This window comes from Ursus arctos, unplaced genomic scaffold (genome assembly GCF_023065955.2).
Source record: "Ursus arctos isolate Adak ecotype North America unplaced genomic scaffold, UrsArc2.0 scaffold_14, whole genome shotgun sequence".
Taxonomy (NCBI): domain Eukaryota; kingdom Metazoa; phylum Chordata; class Mammalia; order Carnivora; family Ursidae; genus Ursus; species Ursus arctos.
Window position 1 is genome coordinate 13632454 of NW_026622808.1, and position 27217 is coordinate 13659670.

The 27217-nt window shown below is 57.9% G+C and overlaps 1 protein-coding gene across 2 annotated transcripts in view; it reads right to left on the reverse strand.

Annotated features, from left to right (window-relative positions):
* The window catches only part of GNG7 (G protein subunit gamma 7), a 122556-nt gene that overhangs the window by 54885 nt on the left and 40454 nt on the right, over positions 1–27217 (reverse strand). The window contains exon 3 of one of the 2 annotated variants that reach the window (XM_026481035.4): positions 10854–11030. The exons of the other annotated variant lie outside the window; for it this stretch is intronic. The gene's annotated coding sequence lies outside the window, so the exon portion shown is untranslated. The remainder of the gene's footprint in view (positions 1–10853; positions 11031–27217) is intronic. 2 annotated transcript variants of the gene reach the window in all.

Genomic DNA, 27217 nt, shown 5'->3' on the forward strand with positions numbered 1-27217 from the left:
GGAGCTGCAGGGGGCGGGGAAGGGGGGACATATTAATCCACAAACCCGCCGATGCATTCTCACTTTTTGGACTTGCACTGAGAAGGGGGGGTGTCTGTGGCCCAGCTGGGGGTGGGGGGCGGTTCTCCAGGGCTCTGGACATTATGAAGTGGCTGCCCCCCCCGCCCCCCGCTCATAAGTGACCAGACATGACACGGGATCATCAGCGCGATCATCATCTCTCCAATTTTGCAGGGGCCCAGAGAAAGGAGGCGCTGGGGCTGAGCCCTGCACTGTCTCTGGGCAGCAGTGTCCACAGCATCCCACACCAGGCCCAGGGCCCGCCACGGGGAGGCCTGCCTTCTGCCGCGCCAGGGCCACCCACCGGCCTGCTCAGACTGCCTGCGGTTGGCCAGACTCTTCCCCTCAGCTCCCCGACATCCTTTTTGCTTTTAATTTCTATTTTAAATTTTTTTTCTTTACATTTTGAAATCATCATAGATTCAGAGGTTGCAAAAAAACGTATAGTGGAGCTCTGGCCCAGCCTCCCCCAAAGCTGATGACTTGCGCATAGTTAATACCCTAACCGAACAAACGTTCAGAAAGATGACGTTGGTACAGTGCACAGAGTTTATGCGACGATCTGTGTGCGTCTCTCTGGGCAACTTGCGCACACGCGTAGGTTCACGTCCCCCCACCGTCACGACGCCCTCCTGCTGTCCCAGCAGCCCCCCTCCTCCTCAACGCTAGCTCTTCCCCACCGCACTGACCCCGCGTCCACAGTCCTCAGCAGGACACAGCAAGCCGGGTTCCACGGCCACCTGGGGTGTGTCCCGGGAGCGCTCAGTTGGTTTAACACGCGCGGTGGGTCAACGGGGCACATTGTGCCAACAGGACAATGGACAAAGCCCCCGGATGCAGCAAAGACTGGACAAATCTCTACACCCCCCGTCACAAAAACACTCCTCAAACAGGACAGAAGGGAACTTCTGCAACCTGATGGAGGGCCTCCACGGAAGCCACAGCCACGCTTGTACCCATGACGAAAGCCTGCAGACCCGGGGAGGGCAGGGGTGCCCGTTGCTCAGTGTCATGCTGGGCGTCCCAGCCAGGGTGGCTGGGCCAGGAGGTGACATAAGAGGCGTCCAGATGGGAGAGGAAGCCAGAGAACCACGTCTGCACTGCACACGACGCTATCTGGTGCGGCAGGGGCAAAAACTCACAGCGGCCACACGGCATGCAACAGGCTGCCTGGGAACCTCGCGGGCATGCAGGGCGCTGCCTTTCCCCAGTGTGGCGGGGGTGTGGGAGGAGCTGCCGGGTGACGGGAGTCCTGCTGAGCCACGCCTGGCCTTTGTGTCCCCATCAGCTAGAAGGGCATCAGATTGAACAGTTGCGCGGAGATCATGCCATGTGGGCTCTCTGCACGGGGACAGGTAGTAGACCTCACAAAGCACGTCAAGAGTTGTTGTTTTTTGCCTTTTTTTTTTAAGTCAGCAGCTGCCCAGGGCGGTCAAAGGGCCTGTTCCTCCGCTGGGAACAGGGTGGGGACAGAGGACGGCTAGAGCCGGACGCCAGCCCTGTGGGAACGTCGTCCCATCTGGGGCTGTATTTCTTCTCCATCCTCCTCTGACCTTCGCTCCAAACTGCCTGCTGACGTATTGGTCGTGTCGTGGGAACCCCAAACTTGGGGTCTAGTGCTCTGGGAAGCCGGCAGCCCCCGCAGACTGGGGCAGCCGGTCACCCCCCAGACTCCCCAGCAGGCGTCTTTCCCTCCAGGCGCCCTTGGCTTCATGGTACCATTCTTCTGCCTGGTTGCTTCTCTGTGATCCTGAGGCCCATGCTGTTCCCTGGGCCGGCCGACTCCCGGGTCCTCTTCCTTGCGGCTCCTCAGTCTTGGGCCTGTTCTTGACCTTCCCGCACCGTTCCCACCTCTACTTCTCGAACTGCTCCTTCCTCCCGGGACTAGGCCGTGGATCTGGCACCCCTGGGCCCTGTGCCGTGGCTGTACAATGTTTGTGTCATTTAAAACATCACTGCACACGCACTGCCCTGGGGACCAACCTTGAGCCCATGACGCTCAGGGAGGGAACCAGACACAGAAGGTCACATGATGTGTGAGTCCACGCATGTGACAAGTCCAGAACAGGCTCCTCCACAGGCGGGAAGGGGGCTCGTGGGGGCCGGGGGCTGGGGAGGGGTGGTGTGGTGACCACTGATGGGGGCAGGGTGCCCTTTGGGGTGATGGAATGTTCTGGAATGAGATGGGGGTCATGGTTGTGAATTCTGCAAATATACTAAAAACTGTTGAATTCTACACTTAAAATGGGTGAAGTTTATAAGTGTAAATCTTATCTCACTAAGGTGTTAGAAAATAAATGACAGGCAACAACATTATCAAGAGGTTGGGCCCTTTATCTAAATGGATTTTTCGAGTGCATTGGTTTTTTATTTTTTTATTTATTATTTATTTTTTTAAAAGATTTTATTTATTTATTTGACAGAGAGAGAGACAGCCAGCGAGAGAGGGAACACAGGCAGGGGGAGTGGGAGAGGAAGCAGCAGGCTCATAGCGGAGGAGCCTGATGTGGGGCTCGATCCCATAACGCCGGGATCACGCCCTGAGCCGAAGGCAGACGCCCAACCACTGTGCCACCCAGGCGCCCCTCGAGTGCATTGGTTTTTTAAATGCATCAGTAAAATAGAAAGATTAGAAGCGCTATGGAACAAACAAACCAGGGGACGAAGAGGAGGTCAGCGTTCAGTTTCACTCTGTCAAGCACATAATCACGTTCACGTATTTTATTTTTTTTTATTTTTATTTTTTTTTTTTTAAAGATTTTATTTATTTATTTATTTGACAGAGATAGAGACAGCCAGCGAGAGAGGGAACACAAGCAGGGAGAGTGGGAGAGGAAGAAGCAGGCCCATAGCATAGGAACCTGATGTGGGGCTCGATCCCATAACGCTGGGATCACGCCCTGAGCCGAAGGCAGACGCTTAACCGCTGTGCCACCCAGGCGCCCCACGTTCACGTATTTTATAGAAGAGGAAACAGGCTTAGCAATGTTGGCTATGCGAATTACATGCCAGTAGAGCCGTCCTGTCTGTCTGCATCCATCCATCCACCTGTCCTACCCGTCCATCCATCTACTTGTCCTGTCTGTCTGCATCCATCCATCCACCTGTCCTATCCGTCCGTCCATCCACCTGTCCTGTCCGTCTGTATCCATCCGTCCACCCACCTGTCCTATCTGTCCATCCATCCACCAGTCCTGTCTGTCTGTATCTGTCCATCCACCCTTCCACCTCCCCCCCACACCATCCACAGACACACACGGAAGAGAATCAGCAGAACAGCAAGTAGAATCCAGGGCCTGCAAACCACGGCCCAACACTATTCTTATCCTTTGTAAATGTCAATACCTATTTATGTTTGCAAAGTTGACTGCAACGATAAGTACATCGCTCCTTGGCTTCCTGATGCTCCCGGTAACCTAGCAACCCTCGTCTGTCTGAGGACACGGGAGCATCCCGCACAGCATGCCTGCCTCACACACAAGCATTCCACACTCATAGAGCTTGTGGGAATGGATGACGCACAGGTTAGAAATAATCAAGGCTCCCCGCCATGCCTTTCTGGATTTGTGAGGAATACTCCTACGTGCCTCCACTATTTGCCAGCAAGCCTCCCCACCTCCACACTGCCCTGCTTTCTTTCCTGGGAGCTGCCGGCAACACACACGGGGTGTGGAGGGGGCACTCTGCGCACCCCGGGGCACGTTCAGGAGGCGGGCTGCCGCCCGGCACTCCCACACCACCCCATCTGGACGGCTTCAGGGCAGACCTCGCTCTACTGAAGCCCAGGCTGGCATTTAAGCCAGCCTTTATGCTTCTTTATGACTCTTGGGCTTTTCCTAGAACTCACCACCCCAAGACTGGGAGTCGCACGCCAAGCCCCCCGACTGAGCCAGCCCAGCTCCCCTGGACCCTGCCATTCTCGCTTCATCTCTCGTCCGTTTGTGCCTGAGCATTTAAAGCAAATCCAAACAGCGTGTGACTTCACCCGTACGTGCTTCGGTGTTGCTCCAGGCACTGAAGTCTCTGAATCCCCGTCGTGTAACCACAACGCCACTCTTGCACCCGAAGTTCACAAGAGTATTCTCGTCTACTCCCCAGTCTGTGAGCAAAGGGCCCTGATGGTCAAGAACGTCTTTTCCCAGCTCGTTTGTTCAAATCCGGAGCCAGCGAGGCCTGTGTGTTGCATTTGCTTGGCATGTTTCTTCGCTCCCACTTTCTGTCAATTATTAGTTAAAAAAAAAATAGTTCTGGTTTTCAGAATCCTTTTAGGCTTACAGAAAAATGGTGAGGATAGTGCAGTTTCCACAGACCCACCCCTCACCGCTCCTATTACAAACTCCCGGCATTACCGTGGTACGTTTGTCCCGATTACTGAGCCAACACTGACACATTATTAACTAAAACCCATACTTCCTTCGGATTTCCTTAGTATTTCCCCAATGTCCTTTTCTCCCGTAGGAGCCCACACAGGACTCCACTTTGCACACACGTGTGGCGATGGTTAGCTGTATGTGTCCACCGGAGTGCGTGTCTGAGGGACCCACCTGACTCCGCGGCCCGGGGCACGCAGGCCGCCCGCCCCCGTGAGCGTGGGCCTCTCCAACCCACTGAGGGCCTGAACACAAGAGGTGGAGTCTGTGAGAACGTGCTCTCTGTCCGACTGTCCAGCTTACACCGGCCTTGTCCTGCATTTTGGACTTGGACTCAGACCGGGACTCGCTCCATCAGCCCTGCGGGGTTTCCAGCTGGCCAACTGCTATTCTCGGACTTTCTAAGCCTCCCTAACTGCCTGGGCCAATTCCTTATAAAAGCTCTATTGATCTGTATATCCTGTTGGTTCTGTTTCTCTGGAGAACCCAGATCATACAGCTATCATGCCTCCTTAGGTCCCTCAAGTCTGAGAGAGTTTCTCACATTTTCCTGGTTTTTCACGACCTGGGCAGTTTTGAGGAGGACTGGCTAGGAATTTTGTAGGAAGTCCCTCAATTAGGGTTTGTCTGATGCTTTTCTCACATGATTAGACTTGGGTGATGGACTCTGGGGAGGAAAACCACAGAGTGCTCTTTTCATCCCACTGTATGAAGAGTACATACTTCATGGACATGACATCAGAAGCACAGGAAACAAAAGAAAAAATAAATTGAACTTCATTAAAATTAGAAACTTTTTTTTTAGAGAGAGAAAGAGTGAGTGGAGGGGAGGGGCAGAGGGAGGAGAGAGAGAACCCTAAGCAGGCTCCATGCCCAGTGCAGAGCCTGATGCAGGGCTTGATCTCACAACCCTGAGATCATGACCTGAGCTGAAGTCAAGAGTCAGACACTTAATGGACTGTGCCATCCAGGCGCCCCAAATTTAAAAGTTTTGTGCATCAGAGGACATTTCCAATACGGCAAAAGGCAACCCAAAGAATGGGAGAAAATGTTTGCAAATCATATATCTAATAAGGAATTAGTATATAGAATACATAAAGAACTCCTACTATTACACGAGCAACAGTTTGATTAAAAACGAGCACCCAAATAGACGTTTCTCCAGAGAAGACCTACAAATAGCCAGGAAGCACATGAAGAGACACGCAACACCATTAATCATTAGAGAATGCAAGTCAAAACCACAGTGAGTTACCACTTCACAGCCATTAGGATGTCTATTATAAAAACAAAAAAGCAGTAACAGAAATAACAAGATTGGTGGAAAATATTATGAAAATATTATGAAGCTTCCTCAAAAAACTAAATATAAAATTACCATAGGGTCCAGAAATTCCACTTCTGGGTGGGTATATACCTAAAAGAATGGAAAGCAGGGACTTGAACATATCCTTGCACACCCGTGTTCACAGCAGCATCCTCCACAGCAGCCTAAAGGGGAGGCAGCCCAGGTGTCTGTCCACAGATAAAGGACACACCGTGTGGTCCGTCCACATGTTGGAACACGAGCCAGCCCTGGAAGGGAGCCTGACAGCGGCCACGATGTGGAGGGACCCCGAGGACACCGGGCTCAGCGAGAGCAGCCAGACCCAGAAGGACACATCCCGCAGGACCCCACTCCCAGGAGGTCCCCAGAGGAGTCCCGTCCACACAGACAGAGAGGAGCTGGTGGGAGCCAGGGCTGGGGCAGGGGCTGGGGAGTCCGTGCTTCCTGGGGACAGAGTCTCCGTGTGGGGAGATGGAACGTTCTGGAGACGGAGGGTGGGGGTGGCTGCGGGACGGTATGAATGTGCTCAGCTGAGCTGTGCACTTAGAGACGGTTACGATGACAAATGTTACGCTGCATGTATTTTACATTTTACATATGTTGTTTAAAAGGCCAGGCTCTCTTTGGGCTTCATCGTCAGGGAAAGACTCAGGTACCACCCAGCTGTACAGAGGCGTAGAACACCTCGGGTCTGCCTCTGTCTGGGTCTTGGGGGCTTCTCCGAGCATGGTAGCCATGGCCCCATTCTCACCCTAAGTGGCTTAGAACCCGGAGCTAAGGAGTCAACATAAAACGATCTGGGGAGCCTACCAGAAGCCAAGCCACTGTGAAGGGCTATGCTCTCAAGCCGGGTCACGCAGGGCCACCTAGCTAAGGCTCAGGATGGCAGGTCTGGGCGCACCGGGTGCTGCTATACACCCACCTCTGCGTGGGGCCTGTGCCTGGGCAAAGCCTGTGAGAAAGTCGCAGGCGGGAAACGGGAGCGGTGAGGACAACAGGAGCACCGGCCTGTACGTAGCACAGACTCTCGCCAGGCCTTCGACTTAGCTTTTCCGTAAGTTCTCCAATTTAATGCTCACAACTGCTCCGTGCCATAGATGGCTCTTAGTCTACCCCCCAAACACGCCCATCATCCCTTTGTATGAACGGGGAAGCTGAGATGCAGGAAAACCAAGAAACTAGCCTAAGAATCATCATGACAATTTGTGGCCAGCGCTGGACTGGACGGTTGTCCACCCCGCCCACACCGTCGGTGCGGGTTAAATCTGGGGAACGGGGTTTGCCGTGGGAGATTTCCGTTTCCTCGCACCCATATTGTTACATGTATTCATAGACACATCCACAGCGGGGGCGAGATTCGACTCTCAGGGAGGCGACAACGGTGTTACTCTTCGAGCGCGTCCGGCGCCGGGGGTACAGGTACGTGAACAGACACATGGCATCCCTGAGCCCTTCACCTCCCGCGGGTCTCCCGTGCACAGAATCTTTTTCTCAGCTTTTTGCTTTCCAGGACCTCACTTCTCACCAGTCGTGAGCAGCCTCCAACGGTCGACAGCTGAGTTTAGAAGGGCCACACGAACACGGGGCATCTAGAGGCACGATGCACTCCCACCCGCGGCCGGCTGTGTGTTTTCTGATGAACGCTCAGGAGAAGAAAGTCCCCGAAGGGGGTGGTCACGAGAAAGAGAAACAAGGCTGAGAAAGCACGGCCTTACACCGAGCCAGTATCGCTTCTGTATTCTTTCCTTGCAGTGAAGGGGAAAAAACTCGAAGCTGAACTAAAAGGTCACATCACCTCCAGCTGGAAAGATATCTAGTTTCTAGAAACATCTCCAAAAATGGGAAGCTGGGTTTCCAGCGTAGTTTCCACTGGGTGTGGGTGAGGAAGGGGCTGTAGGGAGGGAGGGGACACTGCAGGAAGTGGGGTGCCTTGCTGGGCCGGGAAGACCCAGGCCGCGGGGCTCTGCGGCTGGCCGGGTGTGTGGTGGAGCGTGCCCTCCAGGCGTACCTGTGGTGCAGAACACCACGTGGCACCTTGCTGGACGGCCGCCAGCCCGCCTGCTGTCCCAGGCTGACCTCAGAGAGCACTGCACTTTCCCTCGCTGACCTGGGGAATGTCTGTCCTCGTGAACATTCACGCTGAGATCTGAGGTTTCGATTACACCAAAATAAATACAGCAGTGGGCCCACCCTTTCCTCGATGAATCCAAATAAAGCAGGCTGATTTCTGGGAGCATCTCAAGGGTTTCCGGCGGAGAAAGTGTGTCCCTGCCGGCCTCCAGGATGCAGACGGTGGGAGCTGAGTGGACAGCCCCTGAGGCAGCCCCGCATGTAGCTGTTCCATCTCCCAGGGGTCCCAAAGTCAGGGAAGCTTGGGCACCTCTCTGAACTCAGGTGAGGTCCATAACACGTCACAGTTAGAAGGCAACATGGAAATCCTGGTATGAAGGGTCTGCCACCAATGAAGGGGGCTCCTGGGAGCCCCGAACAACAAGAAACTCCCTGCCTGAAAGACCCGGGACACAAGGACCCCCAGCGCTGAGTGGAAGTGGGAGCACCAGGCCTCACCTGCAGATCTCAGACCCCAAGGGCTAGGAACTTGCTAGAATGGGCTTCTCCCTGGGGCACTGTGGACATTTGGTGCTGGGTCATTCTTTGGGGTGGGACACACCAGGCAATGTGGGGGTTGGCAGCATTCCTGGCCCCCTTCTCGATGCCAGAAGCCCCCCAGTTGTGACGACCACAGACGTCCCAGATGCCACCTGCGTGCCCAGGGTGAGAGCCCTGGTCTGGAGCTCATGATACCTGAGCAAGCAACTGTCCTTTTTCAATCTGAGGAGCACATGCTGCATCTCCCGCAAGATTGATCAGGTGCTTCCGCTCCCCAGCTTCGCAGTCCTGGGCAGGTCAGAGCCCTACGCTGCGACTGCTCCTGGAGAGGCCCACGCCACAGCCACGCTGGGCGAGGGACAAACGAGCAGACGGTGGCGAAGATGAGGCACGGTTTTGCAGGGACATGAGCAACAAACTGCCCTTCTCAGTCCGTGTCCCCTCGAGAAAAGCCCTGACTGGAAACACGTCGGCAAGAACCAGAGAGACGGGAGCAAGGCGGGGACTGAGCTGAACACAGCACCTGCTCTTGGGGGTTCCAGGGCTTCCAAAGCCGTCTTCTGCGCTCCAGAGCCTGCGGGTGGGGCTCACCCCTCAAGGAATGTTCCTGATGTATTTGGCAGGGGATCTGATTCACAGAAACTCGGGGGGCTGCCACCAGGGGTGGACCATCGCGTCCTGGGGGAGTGAAGATGACTGTCATCGTTGGCACGTGCAGTGGCACGGAATCCGGGGTTGCGAGCTGGGTTAAAAATAAAACATGAGGGGCGCCCGGGGGGCTCAGTGGGTTAAGCGTCTGCCTTCGGCTCAGGTCATGATCCCGGGGTCCTGGGATGGAGCCCCGCATCAGGCTCCCTGCTCAGCGGAGAGCCTACTTCTCCCTCTCCCTCTGCCGCTCCCCCTGCTTGTGCTCTCTTTCGCTGTCTCTCTGTCAAATAAATAAATCTTTAAAAAAAAATAAAAATAAAATAAAAATAAAAAATAAAAAAATACCCCCCCAAAACCAAACATGAGACAAATTTTGTACACAGAGCGGGGTCTGACTCCCATCCACCATTTGCGACTGCAGGGGCGGGGTCTGTGCCCAGAGTCAGACAGGCGGCGTGGACCGCAGCTCCCCCATCCAGCCCCATTGCAGGAACCCTCGCGGGGAAGAGCCTTGCAGGGTGTGACCAGTGTCCCTGCTCTCACTACTTGCGATAACATGGCCCTCTATGCCAGCCATCTGCTTCCATGTGCAGGTGAAGGAAGAGCAGACTGTCCCATCCCGGGAGGGAAAGCCCCCGGAAGTCGGACTCACGGAGCAGGGCCGGCTCACCATAGCCCACAGGTTCTGCCTTACCTCAATGTTAATCTTTTAAAAGCCTTAATCAGAGGAGCACTCTTCCAGCAGCTGAGAGCACGCGCTCTGGGGCCAGCGGGTCGGGACCCTGAGTCCCGGCTGCTCATGGGCGTGGGATCTGGGCCAACAGAATCCAAACGGATTTCCTGGCTTCTCACCTATAAGACAAGGTGAGCAGTGGCAAGAGCTCCTGGATCCGTTATTCCAGTGACTCGTAAAGGTTCTGGTCCCAGGACCCATTTCTACCATTCAAGACGATCGAGGCTCCGTGTGTGATACCACCACGCCAGCCGCAGACACACGAGCATGTGCGCCCGCCCGTCTGCCGCCCCTGCTCCTCCACCCGCTCTCTGGGGCAGGGACTGGAGGCCTCTTCCTCGCCGCGTCCCCACCGCTGGACAGCAGCAGAGGCCCCTGCAGCCGGGCAGCCGACCGTACCAACCTGGTACAAGATTCTGTCCAGGAAGAGAAAGGGTGCTGGGAAGCCCCATGGCCCTAGCGCTCCCTCCTGGAGCTGCAGAGGGAGGAAGCCTGCTGAGCCCTGAGATACGCCAGGCTTCTGACCCGGGCTTACACGTCCCACGCCCTGGCTTTGCTCCACCGGCGCCCCATACTCTCTGAAGCAGACGCTGCCTCCCTTCTGCAGGGGGGGAAGCTGTCTGTAAGGGCTCCAGGCTCCGCCAGCCCCCCCCCCCCGAGCCAGCAGAGCGGGTGAGCGGGCAGACGTGGGGACACCCTGGGCTGGGGCCTGGGACAGCTGAGCGGGAGCCACTAGCAATCGTAACAGCATGTGCTGCCTCCAGCGGTATTCTGGGAATCCAAATTAATCCCAGACACCGGGCTGCGAGGCAGAAGCAGAAGATGATCTCGGTCCGGGCAGCAGGCCACCCGTGTCCTCCTTTTTCCTCGATCAAAACTGCCTTTTATAGCCAGCCCGATGCTGAACAACTGGGAGGGCTTAAGGGCAAGAGAAGCCGGAGCCAGAAGTGCAGGGCACGCAGGGAGTGACTAAATCAAGGCTGGAGCCCAGACCGGGTACAGCGGAGCCGAGAGGCTGAGGGTCCAGGGCGTCTGCAGGGGTGAAGGCACAAGGCCTGAGGGAGCGTCCTGCCATGAGCTCCGGGAAGGTCGGTGCGCTACCCACCTTCCTCACTTCCCAAGAGGGAGATGCGGTGCACCAAGGGCAGAGCTGAGGTTCTCAGGCGCACCTGTGTTCTCCCCATTCCGCGGGGCTGGAGGGGGCTGGTGGTGGCTCTCTGGGCTGCAAATGCCGGACAGTCCCGGGCTCAGAAATGCAAACTCAGGGCCATGTTCCCGGAGCCTGGAGCGGAGACAGAACAAAACCGGGCAGGGTTCAGGCTCGCCGGCGATGGTGGAATCCGGAGCCCAGCTACCTGGGGAGCGGGAGCGGGCGAGGCGGTCAGGAGCAGCAGCAGAGTTCGGGAGGATGATGTAAGCGTGCTCGTCTTCACTGGGCAGAGTTCTGAGCTCTTCGCAGGGCGCCGGGCCGGGAGGGAGTCCAGTTTGTCTTGCCTGATCTAGTTCACAGGTGCGCGAACTGAACCCAGCAGTCGGGGGCCCCTCTGTTTTAAGCGGCTGCAAGTTTACGGCCCCGTGCCTCCGAGCCGTGGTGCGGACACCTTTCCCCACGCCCCCCATATTGCACCCGAGGGGTACCCCACATTCAGGGACAAAGTGTGGTCTGTCAGGATGCTTTCCCCAGAGGGGCACAGGACAACAGGGGGAAGAGAACAGCCGCGGTGGGTCCCTGCCCCCCAGAAACAGCAGGCCCCAGGGTCCCAGGAGAGCAGCCGAAGTCTGGTACAGCTACGGAAATGCAAACCCTCCGCGCAGCCTGATGGTTCCTGCAGCTGCTGGAACAAATCGCACTGATCCCGTGACTTAGAACAGCGCACACTGATTCCTACAGCTCTGAAGGCCAGAGGTCAACCAGTGTCGCTGGGCTGAGGTCCAGGTGTGGCGGGCCGAGCTCCCCCGCAGGCTCCAGGGAGGGCTCTTCCTGCGTCCTCCAGCTCCTGGCGCCAGGCGCCCCGTGGCTTGTGGCCGCGTCCCTGGTCTCTGCCTGTGGTCACATGATCTCCCCATGTGTCAAATCTCCTTCTGCCTTTGTCTTACAAGGACACTTTATGATTGCACCCGGAAAATCCCTCCATTTCAAAAGACTTAATTTAGTCACACCTGCAAAACCGTGGTCCTATCAGGGGCCACATTCCCAGGTTCCAGGGATTTAGGACCTGCTATCTCTGGGGGCCTTTCTTCTCTGAGCACAAAGTCTTCCTAGGGCCCACGTGTGTGTGCACAGGAAGAGCTCCCCTGCCCGGCAGCCAGGTGCACCTGTGTCAGGAGTGGGGAGGGCAGCTGGGGATGTCCGGGGGCAAAGAAGGGAAGGCCCCGTCTGGCCGGTGAGGAAGCCCACCGCTCAACGGCACTGCGACAGTGATCGCTGCCCCACGCTCTCAATGTCCTGAGGGCCCACGTGTCCTCCGTGTTAAAAACAGTCAAACAGTAGCAATATTTTTTAAAATGAAGTTGGGAAATAAAGTCCCCATGGAATCAGGTTCCCATGGGGGCTCGGCCTGGCCCTGGGGACCCCACCGGCAGTGCCCCCTTCCTGTCACACTGACACGGCAGTGCCATCGCTGGCTGCAGGGGAGCTGACCTGGAGTGGTGTGCAACCACCAAACACACGCGATGGGCTTTCTGGGGAGCAGCCCCGGGGTCAGCGAAACGCAGAGCCGCAGCCGACAGCAGCGCAACCAGCTCCTTCCTGGCCGGCAGCCAGAGAGCACCCAGAAAGCCCGAGGGGGTCTGCGACGCCTCCTGGAGGAGGCTCACAGCTCAGATGGCATTTGAGAAAAAAGGTCAGGCAGAGCCTGCTGGCTGCCTCTATGACAGAGCAAACCACACGGAGTCGGCCGCAGGTGGCGAGGAGGTGGGGCTGAGAAAGGTGGAGGAAAACCGAAACAAGAGAGTAATATGATTCAGCACAGGCCCCGCCCACACACACGAGCTGCCCCGTGAGAAACAGAAACCCGGACACTGTGCAAGGCAAGGCTCGAAGGCTGGAACGGCAGACGGGGCCGGGCAGGCTTTCTGCACACACACATGCACGCACACGCACACACGGAGCATGGAGATCCCGGCAGAGGCGCGCGGATGGGCCAGCACTGAGCGTACAGCACGAGAAGCTCCCCAGTGACGCAGGTTTGTCCGAGACAGGCAGTGGCTCAGGTGTCCCCGGATGCAGGCACACCCGTGCTGTCCCGAGGCGGAGACCCTGGCAGGGCTCCCCTCGCTTCCACCTGCTATCCCGGCCCAGGTGCTCCAGGCCTCCTCCAGCATCTGCTGCTCCTGCAGAGAGCCATGGGGGCGAGCCCCACAGTCTCTCCTGGGGTGAGCGAAAATGCAGCACTTGGTGGCCCTGGCCGCCCAGGTCTGCGGTGTGCCGGCATCCTCTCGGCCAGCACCAAGGCCGCCGTCAGATGCCCGCAGGCCTGTGAACGCGGTGAAATCCACATGCCCGACCTAAAGCCACACCTCTTTCTGCCTACTTAGAATTTTAAAAAATTTTTATTTGTATTTTAAGAAGGCTCCATGCTGGGTGGAGATCAAGACCTGAGCCGAGATCAAGAGTTAGATGCTAACAGCCACCCAGGTGCCCCTGCCTACGTTGTTAAAAAATTCAGGTAAGAGTCGCATGAAATAAAATGAATCGTTTTAAAGGGAACATTTCAGTAGCACCGAGTGTATTCGCAGCTGTGCACCCACCACCTCTACCATTCCAGAACATTCCATCGCCCCAAAAGGAAACCCCGTCCCCATCGGCTGTCAGCCCGCCCCGGCCCCCACGAGCCCCCTTCCCGTCTGTGGACAGGCCTGTTCTGGACGTGTCACACACGTGGACTCACACCCCGTGGGGCCTTCTGTGTCTGGTTCCCTCCCTGAGCGTCGTGGGCTCGGGGTCCGCCCCCGGGGCAGCGCGTGTGGGCGCCTTCCTGTTCCTGGCTGAGAGACCTGCCCGTGTGTGGCAACACCTTCACCGTCTCCACCTTCTGGCTCCTGTGAATCGTGCTGCTGGGAACACGTGTGTGTGCATCCTTATTTGACCATCTCTGCAGCTCTTCTGGGGACCTTCCTAGGACTGGACCTGCAGGGCCAGCGGGCTCCCTCTGCAGCTCTGCTGTCCCTCCACGGCCCAGAGCAGGCCTCGTGACTGGCCCCACGCGCACCTGGCGTCCCAGCAGCACAATCACGCGGTGTGCAGGCGTGCACGCGTCTGCGTCTGACGGACATCTGCACGCCCTCAGGTGACAGGCACTGCGGATCCTGCACGACGGCCATGAGACTCAGGCGCGAGACCAGAGGGACGCCCGAAACCCAGCCATTGAGGGAACTGGGTTGCAAAACATCGAAACGAATGCAGAAAATCCACGATGAGTGAGATGCTGACATTTAAAAGCAAAACAGGACCGGTGACCAGGCCGTGAGAACCAGGCTGGAGCCCGGACCATGAGGAAAACCTGCGTGCCCGACCCTGTCTGCGCTTCATTCACGATTTGAAATTTGGTTCATCGCGGGCTTTCGCACTGACTTTGAATTATTAATGGAAATAACAAATAGTGTTCTGTTAAAATGTTCTACTTTCACATAAAATCAAATTCAAACAAGCTGGAATGAGTCAGTTAACGTTATCACAAGTTTTTTCTTTTATGTTAAATTGCTGTTTCTCTTGATCCCTGAGGTTCTCGGTGTGGCCTCAGGCTGTGCCCGTAGGGTGAGTGCCCACTGGCCGCACCCGGCCCCAGCCCAGGACCAGGAAGGGGCCGGCACAACCCGGAAGGCCCTACAGGAAATGAGGCGGTGTCTGTTGGTCCCGAGGCAGAGGGGAGTGGGTGGGGGCAGGCGCGTTATTTTTCTCAGCCCCCGTTTCCCTGTCGACAACACAGGGGTCATGACAAAGCCTCCGCTGCTGGTGGGGTCGGTTTTCAGGGAATACCAGTCTCTGTCTCAGCCTTAGGGCCCTTAGGACCAACTTGCCAAAGAAGTGGGCTTAGGGCAGGTGGCCCCCCAAACACGTGCAGCAGGATGCACGTGCTGTCCCTCTGGACACGTGTGGAGGGGAGGGGAGGAGGCCACCGGCCCGTCTACAACTCGGCAGAGTCCCCTCGGGGAGCTTCCCGCCACCTGCCACAGAGGAGGCTTCAAGGAAGCAGGTCAGCCCTTTCTCAGAAAATGATCTGCTCTGCCGAAGGCACCAGTGGGCACGTCCCTCAGTCCCGCCTGGCCCAGGGCCGAGCCCAGTCAGCGCGCCAACCAGGTCTGTGTCCGCTCCCATACCCTGCCCTCTCCCCATCCTTGGCCTGGGTGGGATTCCTGCCCCCAGACAGCAAGCAGGAGGCGCCACCAGTGCTCCTCTCCAGTGTGGGGCCCAGAGGGGTGTTACGGGTTAAACTGTGTCCCCACCCCAAATTCACGTGTTGACATCCTAGTGCCCAGCAGGTCAGAACAGGAAATTATTTGGAAATGGGGTGGTCGCAGGAGTACTTAGTTCAGGTGAGGTCACACTGGAGTAGGGTGGACCCTAAAGCAATGACGGGTGTCCTTATAAAAAGGGGACATGTGCACCCAGACAGAGAGGGAGAAGCCCCGCGATGATGGGGCAGAGATGGGGATGACGCTTCTATGGGCCAAGGCACACCGAGATTACCAGTGACACACACCGCTCCCCGTGAAGCTGGGGGGCCTGGGACAGGTTTTCAGCAGGAACCCACACTAGGACCCCTTGTTCTCGGACTTCTGGCTCCGGAGCCGGTAGAAGATACATTTCCCTCATTTCAGCATCTAGGTTATGGCAGTTTGGTACAGCCACCCTGGGAGACCGAGACACGGGGCTAATACCCTAGAAGGTCTGACGGGAGCCAGCAGTGTTTGGGTCTCCACCCCAAACCCTCGGACACTCCCCTGGTTGGATCAAGAGGACGACACCTCAGGAAGTGTACCTGGCAAGGGGCCCGGCCCCAGGAGTGGCTCAGGTGGCCTAAGAAACGCGGCAAAGACCAGCCTTAACTTTTGCAAGATGCTGGCCCATTTCAGGAGGGACGAAAGCACATTGGGGGCACATTTCTCCCAGGACAGCTGGGTTTCTGGGGCGCCCGGGGTGCGCACACCTGTTTCCTGTGCGCTCAGTGAGACTCTCATTCCCAAAAGGCAGCAGAGGGCAGACACTCAAAACCAGAGCCAGGCAGCAGCTGGCCCAAGATATCCCTGGCCCTGGTGGCATTTCATGCTGGTGTGAAAGCAATGCAGGGCGGGTTCCCTTTCCCCGCTGGCCCCCCTGCTGCTGAGCCCCGGCCACCCCCGCCCAGACCCTTAGGGAGCCACTCTGTCCAGTGATCTGGCCCCTGGCGAGAGCCTCGACAATGCAGTGGGAGATGATGACTGGGAATCGGGATCACGCACGTCTCTGCACAGACTGACTCAAGGGGACAGGAATTCCGCCGGAGGGTGTCTAGACTGCGGTGTTTCTGGGATGCAGGAACCCGGAGCCAGAAGCACTAGCCCGTGGAGTGGGCTGTGCTGCCACCTGGCGGCCACGGCTGCACAGCCCCACAGCGCGTCAGGTGACGCGGGCGTGGAGATCCAGGCCCCCATGGGGCCAGTGTATGAAGAGGGAGGCCGTGCAAAGCCTGCATTTATTTGTGGCAGGGTGAGACCCCTGACCCCCAGGACACTGCACTCTGTGACCACCAGTCTCCTGAGGTCCCAGGATGCTGCACACATTTAACTACACACACTCAGTGGGGGTGACTCACAGATGCTCGTTTATATGGTGTGACTCCTTGGGGTTTATTCTGTGTCTAGGATGAGCAGGGACTGACTTGATTTCTTTTCCCAAAATAAGGAATGCAGGGTCTCCCCATCCTGGCACTGTTGACATGGGGGTGGGTTACTCTTTTTGGGGTGTCCTGGGCACTGTGGGGGGCTGAGCATCCCTGGCCGGCACCCCTGGATGCCAGGAGCAGCCCAGTCGTGACAACCACAGATGCCTCCACACGTGGCCCTGTGGTCCCTGGGCACAGTCATCCTGGATCAGAAACTCTGCACAGGTTTTTTTGGTTTTGTTTTTGTTTTTTTATTGGAACCAAATGTCCCTTCTTGGAAGCAGAAACTATCCAGGCAGCCCCTGTCCTCCCACCTGGGAGGAGCCCCCTTTCAGGGCTGGGTGGTGTTGGCAGAGCACGGGAATGAGGGCTGGAGGAAACCCCACCTGCTTGGCCACGGGGCAAGGCACGGCCGGGGCAGAGGCCACTGTGCCTGGGACGGGAACATAGGCACTCGATAGGTCCATGGGCCCAGGGTGTGGAGGCGGTTCTGTCCCAGGAGGGACATCCCACCAGGAGGGCTCACCTGTTGCCCCAAAATTCTGCTTCTGGATTTTGTTTTAAAGGTCCTTAAGTAGGACCCTCCCCCTCCCCGGCTTCTCCTGGAGCAGGAGCACGTGGGAACTTTGGCTGGCAGGTAGCACGTTTGGCTTTGTGGCCCCTCCGTCCACACAACAATATGGAAGATTATATTCGAGAACTGCATCTGTGTAAAGGTGAATATAAACCAGGCTGGGTTAGTTATTAAACATTCACTAGTATGTTAGTCACTTTTTGTTCACTGATTTTATTATTTTTTTAAAGATTTTATTTACTTAAGAGCAAGAGAGAGAGTGGGGGAGGTGCAGAGGGAGAAGAAGACTCCCCACTGAGCAGGGAGCCCGATGTGGGGCTCCATCCCAGGTCCCGGAGATCATGACCTGAGCCGAAGGCAGACGCTTAACCGGACAAGCCACACAGGTGCCCCTTGTTCACTTATTTTAAAAGAAGTTAAAATCAACACATTTTGGTGGGCCATGGACCACATCTGTGGGCCCTGGGTGTGGGGCCTCCCCTCCCGCCCAGGCTGGGTCTGGACGTGCCCAGCTCCCGGGTGTCTGCTTTGAAGCCTGGGCCCAGCCTGGGGCGCTCCTGCCCCCAGAGGACGTGGGTGACATCTGTGGACATCCGTGGCTGTTCCTGGTGTCGAGGGGGCGGGGCCAGTGATGCTGCTGAACCCCCTACCAGTGCCCAGGACGCCTCCCAGAGAGTGAACGAGCTGCCCTGTAGTGCTGAGACCCTGGGCTATGCCAGTTAACTCTGACTGCAGAGCTGGGGGGTGTGCTCTGCTGCTGAGCTAAGAAGACTCCCACCAAGATGACAGATGCAGACAGAAGGCTGCAGCCACGCTGACTTCTAAAGCAGCAGCACAAGAGACCACCTGCGGAGCCCCGTCCCCCCCCCCCCCCCCCGGGCACAGGCCCAGGGCTTCAGGGGCAGGGAACCACACCTGGGAGCCAGCCCAGAGCTGGGGAGATCCAGGGAGATGGGGAGGAGGTCTGCACTGCACACAAGCCTGGTCACAGGGCACCAGGTGGAATCCTGGGGACCCTGCACAAGGTTCTGTTTGTTAAAATGCACATAATATGAAAGCTACCATTCTAACTGTTCAATTCAGTGGCATCTGTGCAACCCACACCTCTATCTAGTTCTAGAACATTCCATCCCCTCAAAAGGAAACTCACCCCATCAGCTGTCACTCCCCACCCCCTCCCCAGCCCCCGGCCCCCACGAGCCCCCTTCCCGTCCGTGCAGGAGCCTGTTCTGGACGTGTCACACATGTGGACGCACACGCTGTGGGGCCTTCTGTGTCTGGTTCCCTCCCTGAGTGTCGTGGGCTCGGGATCTGTCCCCGGGGCAGTGTGTATGGGGGCCTCACTCCTGCTTGCAGCTGAAGGATGTGCCCGCGTGTGGGGGACACTGGGGTCATTCCCACCTCAGGGCTATTGTGAAGTGTGCTGCTGTTTGCACACCTGTTTTCCATTCCTTTGGGTGTGGACCCAGGACTGGAAATTCTGGGTCACCTGGTAACCCGTGTTTACCTGCAAACCGTCCTCCACGGCGGCCACCCCTCTTGCGTGGCGCATTAGTGCGCTGCCAAGGTACGCCGCTCGTTTTCCAGCAGCACAAGCATCCGCGCCTGCCACGGGCGTGGCCTCGTGGAGACTCTCGAGAAATGGGTGCCTCCTGCCCCCCCACACCCTTACTCCTGAATGTGGTTACGCCCGGCCTGGTAGCAGCAAGGCCCACCACGCATCCCGGGCAGACGCGGCAGGGCCACCATGTCCGCTCCCTGTGGGTCCCCGTCCCCCGGCACCGGCAAGGCCCTGCTGACGTTCTTCGCTGCGAGGCTGCCAGCGCGGGCTCAGGGGCTGACCTGAGTTGACAGAACGTGACAGGAGTGTTCTTGGGGCAAAGAACCGTGAGCAGACCCCCACACTGAAGAAAGGGAGCTGGAGAGAGCACAGGGCTGGGGGCTGCGGGCCTGGCTCTGAGCCTCAGTTCCCCCACTGTTGTCACAGGATAAGCCCAGCCTGCCCTGCTGGCCGTGAGGGGCGCTGTCAGAGACCATGCAAGGTGCTGGCAGGTGAGATCCTCTCACAGGTGGGCCACCCAACATGGAGCACTGCGAACCGACCACACGCTACAACCCGATATGCAGGGAGGCAGGGTTCCGTCCCCAGCGCGGCGGCCGTGGAGGTGAGCTATTCCCTGAGCAGCACCCCAGCCCCCACTCCTTCAGTGTCCCCAGTTGCGACAACCACACACATCACCGAACGTGGCCCCGCGTCCCCCAGGGAGCCCCTCTGCATTAAGGGATCCCATCGACCCCCAAAGGACTTTTCGTTCCCTAGTCATCTGACACAAATTCTAAAGTTTGAAAGTTTGCCTCCAACACGACTCAATGTCTCCATGTGGTGGGATCACGATGGGTCTCTGTAGGAACCCCTCTGACTCAGAGGCGGACAAACCATGGCTCAGGGAGGCGGGGGGGGGTGTCCTCGTAAAGTTTTATTGGCGCACAGCCCATTCATTGACAAGGGTACAACTGAGTAGTCTTGAGAGAGTCTGGCCCACAAAGCCGAAAACATTCACCAAGTCTGGCCCTTTATGGGGAAGGTTCGCGACCCCTGGTCTAGGCAACGCTAAATAGGTTGCACGTCTACACAGGGCAGGGACACACGCACACAAATCCTCACGGAAAACAGAGATCGTCTCACTTGGTGGCACTGGGGCAGTTCTGAAGGACGGGTGCAGTGGGGAGAGGGAGGTGGGGTTCCAAGATGAGCCGGAGAAAAGAGGTCTGGCTGAAAATGCACCTCGGAGCAAAGACCCTAAAGGGGAGAGGCAGGAGTGGGATATTTGGAGGGAAGGTGGCCCACGGGGCAGCTCCTGCAAATGTGTGGGAGGGGAGGGGGTGGCGAGCGAGGCCAAAGAGGCTGACAGGCCAAGTGGCCACTTTGAGGCGTCTGGCTCTAGTCTTCAAGAGATTGGGAGGGGGCACACTGCCAGGGAAGTCACGTGACCTGACGAAGCTTCTGGGGCTGCTTCTGCCTGCTGTTGAGCTGGCCTTTCTTTCCTGCACGTGACACAGCCCTGACTCAGCCAGCCTAGATGGTGGCCGGGAAGGGGGACCTACCGCTCCTTCTGGACACTGGGGCAGATTCGCAGGAGCTGACCTCTCGGCCTGTCCCAGCCCCACCCGGAGCTTGCTGGAAAGGGCGCCCTCCCCCCAGGCTCCCTCCGGGTGTAGGCGAGCTTCCTGGAAGCCCCAGGCACACAGCCACAGAGGCCATGGCCACGCCACAGCCTGCTGACATCCTGCCAGCCCACTGCCAGCAGGACCTTCGGCGGCCATGGGAGGGCCCTGAGGAAGTGTCACAGGTGTCTGCACCATGCCCCCCACCCCACTCCTGCAGAGGACAGCTTCTCCCGGCTCAACCAGGCTCCCCGCTCACCCGGGCTCCCCGCTCACGCAGGCTCCCCGCTTACCCGGGCTCCCCGCTCACGCGGGCTCCCGGCTCACGCAGGCGGCACAGGAGCTCTGGCCCATACCAGAACAGGAGGCATTCCTGTGAACAGCCAGTGAACCCGTGTCCCCGTGACTCCCCACCCACCACAGAGCAGAGGGGGCCCCGCCAATATCCTGGCATCATCCCGTGACATCGGGGACCAGACTCACAGAATCTCGGGGCTAGCGGGAGGCCAGACACAGCACTGGGCTGGGGCGTTCTCTGGGGGGCATCCTGGGTGCTGTGGGGGCTGAGCAGCACCTGTGGCCCCACCCCTCGGTACCAGGAGCACTCCCAGTTGTGGCGACCACAGATGTCCCTACATGGCCCCGTGTCTTGCAGGCAGAACCAGCCCCGCTGAGACCCCCTGCCTCGGTCCAATGATAGAAACGACTTTGGAAGCCGCCGGTCAGACTTCAGGGCCCTGTGTCGGCACCGGAAGTGCTTGAGCAGCAGGGCGAGGGGCTGTGCAGGTCCCGGTTCCTGGGCTGGAGTGTGCGAAGCTCTCTGCGCAGACACTATTTCTGGCTGCCCGATCCCTGGAAGGCACAGTTCCCAGCCCTTGTGCTTCCCACCAAGAACCAGCAGCGGACCCTGGGTCCCGCAGCCTTCCTGGCATGGCTGCTTGGCGGCTCCACGTGTCCCCGGGACCGTTCCCAGCAGGTGCTGTACCCTGAGGGCATGGCTCCCTGCCCTCCCCTTGTCAAAGAGCCTGGACGAGGGGTGGCTCTCACCTGGGCTGACTGTTCCCAGGGGACATCTGTGGTTGTCGCACTGGGGGTGCTCCGGACATCGAGGGGGTGGGGGTCGGGGATGCCGCGCAGCCCCCACAGTGTCCAGCATGGCCCTGAACATCCACAGTGCTGAGAGGAGACTCCCTGCATTAAGTATTGATGAAAAATTGAGTCTGATCCCTGCTACACTTGACACCAGAGCAAGACAGTAGACACCAGAGGTCAGAGGGTACAAACCAGGGTGAGCCCGGCGTCTCTCCCCCAACTCAGGTCATGTATTCCACCTGCATACCAGGAACATCCTGACTGGGAAGGGGAGAGAAGGTTCAAGCCTACGGCGGCCAGGCAGAGGCTTCCGGGAGACCGGGCCTGCCTGGGGGACAGCGCTTGGCTGACACCAACCCTGGGTCTCTGTGACAGAGTGCGGGGTGAAGCCGAGCTCCAGTGTCCCCTTTGAGAACCACTGGCCTGGCCCAGGAACTGGGCTCCTCCAGGGAGGCTGAGCTGACCCACCATACTGCGTGGCACTTGCCCCTGCGGCCCCGACTCTGCTCTGCTGGGAGCCTTGGCCCATCAACCCAATCAAAACCACGGGACCAGCCCCGACGGAGGGCCATCCCCAGGGCACCTGGCCGTGAGCCTCATGACTGTCCCCACCCTGCAACACCAGGCTCACTCCACTTCTGCCTCCAACGCTCCTCCCCATCCCTGGCGGGTCTACCTGGATGTCCTTCCTCAGAGACCTTCCTGGATCCCCAGCACCCCCACCCGTCACCCACACCTTTCCCAGGTCTAGCAACCATGACTGTCTCTGGTACATGACTGGCGTTGTGTCAGGACTTGCTAACTTGCGTGGCCTGTGGTTCCCTCTTCCGCCACCCAGCTCCTCCTGCAGGGACACCGGGTTCCAGGGTGGACGCCCCCCACCCTCCCCTGACCGCAGCCACAGCCCTCAACCACACTTCTTTCGTTCTGTCCCATGTGTGTTTGTTTTTGTCCCATGTTTTTAAATGACATTTTCATCTGGAATAATTTGGGATTTACAGAAAAGTTGCAAAGACAGTAGAGAGAGTTTCGTCCACCCCCCACCCAGTGCCCATCAGGGAGCATCTTCCCTCCCAGGGCGTGTTTGTCATAGCTGGTAAGGCGAAGCGGCCGCGCTTGACGCGGATGCCCCTGGATTTCCCCCAAGACCCCACACCGGACATGGCCATCCTGCTCCGTGGTCTCTCCCCGTCTGGCCTAGGCTCTGGGGTGCCCCTTGCCGCTTTCCCTCCAAATCTGCTTGTTTTGAAAACACGGTTACTTCTTGTTTAAAAAAAGTCACTTAGTATTTATTATTCTTATTGCTAAATGAATTAATAAATATTTAAATCACTTCTCAGTTTTAATTTTGAGTCTAGTGACTTCTGATATAAAACCTGCAAAAGACAAAAGCTTTTTGGAATCGTCAGGACCAGAGAGTCCTGAGGGGCTGGGGCAGAGAACCACGCGCTGCCCCAGGGACGGACACCGAGCCCATGACGTTCGGGGAGGGAACGAGACACAGAAGGCCACACGGCGTGTGAGTCCATGTGTGTGACACGTCCAGAACAGGCTCCTCCATGGATGGGAAGGGGGCTCGTGGGGGCCGGGGACTGGGGGAGGGGGAGGACTGCTGATGGGGGCAGGATTCCCCTTTGGGGTGATGGAATGTTCTGGAATGAGATAATGAAATGGTTGCACAATCATGTAAATGTACTAAAACCCACAGAATTGTACACCTTAAAACGGTGAACCGAGAGGCGAGCGGATTATATCTCAACAAAGTTGTTACAAAAACATTCTTTTTCAACCGGTGGAATTAAGAAAACAGAGCTAACAGGCCTGGACTTTGGCTCCGGACGCCGCCCTGCTTCAACTGCACAGGCCAGGTCTCGCCCTCGCTGCCCCGCCCTGCGATCCCGCCACAGACACAGTTATGGCCCTCCCCCTCCCCCGACCCCAACACCCCAGAGCAGGACCCACCCCAAGGGGCCGCTCAGCCGCAAGATCAACACAATTCACAGAAGGGGAAAAGTCCAAATCATTTTCCATCCAAGCAAATTAGAGAGCTCTCAGGCAAGAATGCAACACTTTCAAGCCACTAAAAGTAAAGGAAAAGGGGCGCCAGGACGGCTCAGTCAGGAGAGCGTGCGACTCTTGATCTTGGGGTTGTGAGTTTGAGCCCCGTGTTGGGCACAGAGGTTGCTTAAAAATAAAAATCTTTAAAAAAAAATAAATAAAAGCAAAAGCAAGATTTCAAGGGGATGTCCCAGGTGTCGGAAGGCTCCCAGGCCCTTGGTGCCGGGCCACCTCAGGGGCCCTGGGGGCTTCCTCGCGCCACTGGCACCCCTGGCTGGGAAGCCGGCACGGGGCACACAACCCACCTGCAGGGTGGAGACCGCGGGCCGCACTCAGGCTGTTCTGTGACCCTGGGCAACCTCTCCCAGCCATTTCCACCTTCCTTTATAAAAGGGGTTAAGGGTGGGGGTGAAGGCTCCCCTCCTGGCAGGACTTCCCAAAGCTCAGACCACAGCTCGGCTAAGGGACTCTCACACAGAGGCCCATCTATGCCCATCTGGGCCTCCTCCTGGGGGAGACCCGTCCCCCCTTCCCTCCTGCACAGCCTCCCTGATGGAGGACTGAGTTCACCCCCCACCTCCCATGGTGGGTTGAAGAGAGTGTCCCCTCCCCAGTTCATGTCCACAAGAACCTCAGAAGGTGACTGACAGGAACTGAGTCGTGTCCCCCAGATTCCTATGTCGAAGCCCGAACCCCCAGTGGGACTGTACTTGGAGACGGGGCCTTTAAAGAGGTGATTAATTTAAATGAGGTCACAAAGGTGGCCCTAGTCCAGTATGACCATGTTCTTGCAGGAAGAGCAGGGTGGGACACAGACACGCACAGAGGGACAACTGGGTGAGGAGACGGGGAGGGACAGTGTCTGCACGCCCAGGACAGCCGCCTCGGCAGACCCCCGGATCTCAGACCTCCCACCTCCGCACCCTGAGAACACACCCGCTGTCTACACTGCCCCGTCCACGGCGCTTTGTCAAAGCAGCCGGAGCAGGCTCTGCAGTGACCTTCTCAGAAGAGAGGGAGGGTCTCTGCGGGTGTAACTGGTTATGTTAAAACGAGACTGCGCAGGATTAGGGTGGGCCCTGAGCCAGGCACCGGTGTCCTTATCAGAAGAGGAGAGACACACACGGAGAGGCCGAGGCTGCCCAGATGCAGCCACAAGCCACTGGGTGCTGGGCCCCAGGAGCTGGAGGGGGCAGGAAGGACCCTCCCCTGAAGCCTGGGGAGGGAGCGTGGCCCCATCACACCTCGACCTCATACTTCTGACCCCAGAATGTGGGAGAAAGAAATCCTGTGGTTCTCAGCCCCCTGGTTTGTACTCTTGTTACAGCGACCCCAGGACACTCGCCCGTGCCTCTCTGGTCTCCCCGCCCCCACCCTGACTGCTTACAGAGCCGCCAGCTCAACCCACCCTGCACGCCAGAAGCCACCGTGAGGATCTGAAGGGGACCACCGCCCACCCTCGTCCTCCGAAGCACTCCCCCTGCCCTCAGGTGAATGCCGCATGGTGCGTTCTGCAGACTGCCTTTCTTCCTTTTTTAAAAAAAATATTGTGATGGGCTCTATTAGTCCATTCTGGCTGCTGTCACAGAACAGCACAGACAGGGCACCCTAAGCCACAGACATTACTTCTCAGGATTCGGGAGGCGGGAAGTCTGAGATCATGGGGCCGCAGGGTCGGTCCCTGGTGGGGGGGGATGTGTTTCCCCGCAGGTGGCCCCCTCCTCGCTGTGTCTGGGACAGAGCGGCCCTGATCTCTCTCTTACCTTACCAGGACGCTGATCCCACCATGGGCGTCCCACCCTCGTGACCTCGCCTAACACCGATCCCCTCCCAAACCAGCCCATTGGTAAGGGCTTCTACAGAGGAATTTGGGGGACACACACATCAGGCCCCTAACAAGGGGGCACATTACCATTATTAAGCACCCGCTTTGGAGAGGCCCGGGCCTGGGCGCCGATGGGCGGGCCCTCCGAGGCTCTGCAGCACTGGGCCAGTGAGCTTCCCTGGAGCCCCGCCCACACAGGCCTGGCCACCTGACAGCCCCTCCCACCCTCCCTCTCAGCCCCGCCTTTCAGTGGCTTCAGGTTTGTGCTTCTGACAGGTGCCCGACTCCACCCTGCAAGAATTAAGGGTCAGAAATGGTGCCTGGGAGGCGGGGCATGACCAGGGAAAGACCCAGAAACCGGTACTGGTTGCTTCCAGGCAGGGAGGCCAAGAGCACAGGGCGAGGGAGAGGTCATTCTCGTCCTACACCATTTGCACCTTGGGAACCTTCATCCCATGGCATCTTTCTTTGTGCAAAAAGTCCATTTTTCTTCCTAGGGGTGTGTGGGTCCAAGCGAGGGTGGGTGAGGGAGAAGCAATATCTTGGATTCTGCAGTTCAGACTGGGCTCCCCTGTGTCCTGAGGGGAGGGGAGGTGTCAAAGCAGGACAAAAGGTATTTTATCCCCCAAAGAAGTGAAAGCAGGGACTCGAACAGGTATTTGCACCCCCGTGTTCACAGCAGCACAATTCACAACAGCCAAAAAAAAAAAGGTGGGAACAGCTCAAGCGTCCACTGACGGAGGAATGAATGTAATATGGTTGTCCACACGCTGGAACACAATCCAGCCTTAGAAAGGAGGGACCCTGACACCTGCCACGACGTGGACGGACTCTGAGGACGCCGGGCTCAGCAAGAGCAGCCAGACCCAGAAGGACACATCCCGCAGGACCCCACTCCCGGGAGGTCCCCAGAGGCGTCCCGTCCACACAGACAGAGAGGTGCTGGTGGGAGCCAGGGCTGGCGCCGGGGCTGGGGAGTCCGTGCTTCCTGGGGACAGAGTCTCCGTGTGGGGAGATGGAATGTTCTGGAGATGGGGGGGCTGCAGGACGGGGTGAGTGTGCTTCATGCCGTGGAGCTGTGCACTTGAAGACGGTTAAGATCATGAATTTTATGTGTATTTTACCACGAAAGAAAGAAAGAAAGAAGACCCTCCAGATGCTCAGGAGGCCATCTCTGTCCTGGTTTCCCCACGTGTGGCACAACACAGCCTGTGCATAGACACAGTGGCCCCGGCGGCCTCGATCTCTGCTGGGCTCCCTCCAGGAGGCGGTGGAGCAAGTTGGTCTTCTGGGAAGCATGCAGAGACCAGCTCGGCCAAACTTCCTGTAAGTGCCAGGAAGGGGAACGCAGGTGGGGGGCCAGGAAACCCGGCCCCTCCGGCCCGGCCCCGCCATGGCCCAGGTGTTCACTGGGCGTGGAGAGGTCCGCTCCGTGGGCCGGGCTGTTCCTGCCCAGGGAACAGGAAAACAAGGTTGGCTCGGGACACAGACTACTGCCCAGCTGGGGTCCTTTCTGGTGGATGCAGGCTGGGACCGCAGAGGGTGGACTCTGTTTGTTACTTTCCCAGGGGTGCAGCTCTAGGCCAGGGGGCATGGTCTGTCCACGTGGTTCTGCCCCTTCTTTCTCATCCATCAGAGAGAAGAGCGCCAGGATAGGAGCAGGGGTCCAGGGCTCGCCACCCACCTGCCGAAGGGCCTGGGGCTTCTCTGTCAGTCCCACCGTTTCCATGGATACCAGAGAAGCCGGATGAACTCGCGGGTCTTTGGGAAGGAGGGAGGCGGAGCCCAAAGAGGAAGGGCCCGGGGAGGGTGACCTCCAATGACCACAGGCTAAGGAACGTGCTGCCTGTTTATCCAGAGCCCTGGCCGTGCCCAGACCTGGGCAGCTGCTT